Source organism: Tupaia chinensis, unplaced genomic scaffold, assembly GCF_000334495.1.
Source record: "Tupaia chinensis unplaced genomic scaffold, TupChi_1.0 Scaffold000364_1, whole genome shotgun sequence".
In the NCBI taxonomy this organism is placed as follows: domain Eukaryota; kingdom Metazoa; phylum Chordata; class Mammalia; order Scandentia; family Tupaiidae; genus Tupaia; species Tupaia belangeri.
The window spans coordinates 80,565-82,812 of NW_006159861.1; the positions used below are offsets into that span (position 1 = coordinate 80,565).

General features: G+C 48.0%; 1 pseudogene; it reads right to left on the minus strand.

Moving 5' to 3' along the window:
- Nucleotides 1-597: 597 nt before the first annotated feature.
- LOC102473287 (LIM and cysteine-rich domains protein 1 pseudogene) lies at nucleotides 598-1,700 on the minus strand (annotated as a pseudogene).
- Nucleotides 1,701-2,248: the final 548 nt, after the last annotated feature.

The window sequence follows — 2,248 nt, forward strand, 5'->3', positions numbered from 1 at the left end:
AGCATGGTCCTTCACCCCAGGGGGAGTAATTTCTCACTTTCTGTCTCTCTGTCTCTCCAGTGAGTGCACTCGCCCTATAGCAAAATTTCTCTTAAAACAGACAAACAGACAAAAACCCTCCATACTAAGACTGCTTAGAACATGTTTCATTTTGAAACTACCAACCCTCAAGGATCCACCACCAACAACCTCCTAGGCACAGGAGCAGACCCCTGGCAATGATGTTCACCCTGTTAGAGAATGACAGAAACCCCATGCTTCTAGAACACCGTGGATCTATGGACGCTGAGTGAAAGAGTGAACGCATGCCCAGGGAACGTGGCCTTCCTGCTTGCAAGCAACAGGAGGCTATTCGACAGGTGTTGTTCTGATAAATGTATTTTTCCAGATTCCAAGATGTTCTGTCCAGCTCTGGCGTCATTTAGTCTTACCCCCCAATTAATACTGAAACCAACATGTTCTGGAAATCCTATTTTTCTAATTCTCTAAAGAACAACTTTCTCTAAAAAACAACTTTCCTTCCTTCTTTGCCCTGATAAATATGGTGGATGAGAGAGGCTTAGCAGGTGCATAACTGTTATGGTCTCTCTCTCTCTCTCAACTCAGATCTCTGTGTATCAAGTAGTTATTCCATGCATGTTTCAGGTGACACTGCCAGTCAGAAAAGTCACACACCTGAACACTCAGTAGCTGTTTGTAGCCCTCACAGACAAAGTGCTGTCAGTGCTAGGCGAGGTTTTCCATGGGTTGATAGTCCTTTGAGAATATTGTCTCAATGTAGCTAGAGCACCAGGCTGTACACTCCCACAATAATGGCAGCCACGCCAGGGTGCATTGTCTTTCCAGAAGTAGCTGAGGTCTGCAGGGGCTCAGAGCACTTGAAACACATGGAACAGGCAGAGTGTTAGTGCTTGCTGCAGTCCACCCCGTCCGAGCAGACCACAGGGCTGTCAAAGGGGCTGCTCCTTTGCAGAGCTCACAGGAATAGGCCACTTCTTTGGATGGGTCACTGAGGCTGCTGTTGGTGGTCAGGGCAGAGGTCTTTGCACCTTCTGGCTTTTCCTATTGCTCCCTCTCCTCCTTAGGCAAGCTGTTCTGCCCGAGGAGGGCTACTTCTCCCACACTGAGGCCTCACTCTTATATCGCTTGACAAATTCTTCCATCAGTTTCAACTCGTTCTCCGAAAGTCCACAGCAGCAAGAGAGGTCCTGGACATAGATGGGGAACTGATGCATGAGCTGGTGGCAGTAGTGGGCTCCTTTGGTGCCCATCACCAGCTGATCCTCCTTGGGGATGAGCTTCTTGTACTGTAGACCCAGTTTCTGGGTGACTCCAGGGGGAGCCCACTCATAGATGATGGTGTCAAAAGTGGGATCCTTCCCAGAGGCAATAGGATTGGTCATGATCATCCAGTTCCTCTTTTAGGTCCAGATGCCATCCTTGCCTTTCACCCAGGCAGTGAGGGTGGGATACGTGGAGTCCGTCAGTAAGTGGTCAATTTTCTGGTCATCTTCTAGGTCAGAGCTTAGGCAGGAGTCCTCTTAGCTGGATTTGCATGACTTGCCTGTTTTCCTCTGTTAATGTGACTGGAAGCCCAAACACAACCCCTGGCATCCCAAAGTCACATCCCTTTCTAACTGCTGCTGTCCCAGGGACATCATTTGGACCCTGGGGTTGAAGCCCTTAGCCATCTTTGCCATCTTCTTCTGGGCTGTAGCAGCAACGCCTGGCTTCCCAGGCAGGAGTGTGAACGTGGGCAGCAGGGCATGTGTCTTGCTTTCTAATTTTAGTGGTGGGAGGGGAACCTGCCTCCCACCAGTGACACATTAGTGATATTTAATATTTCTGTAGGCTTCCCTGCCCTCCCAAAGGAAGGCTAGTTTGGAAAAATTGATCTGAGAGGCTTCCTTTCCTTTCAAGACATAGGCCTTGAAGCTCAGTGTGGTCTAATCTTCTCTAGGTAGACCAGTGTGTAAAAGTGGCCCTCTTTGGGAGTGAACCAACTGACTACCCCCAAGTCTCTCCATCTCAGCAGGATTTTCTTATTCTCTGCTTCTTTCATTGTAGGCTGAATGTCTTAGGACATGCATGAAGAAATGACCTGATAAAGCACACATGGAGATTCGTGAAGCATTGTCCAATCAAGGTGAGAAATGGCTACTTTTAGAAATACAGTGGAAAAACAGATTGCACAGTGGGAGAAACCATTTCGGATTTTCTCTCTGTGTAATGAATTTCTAAGTGACTT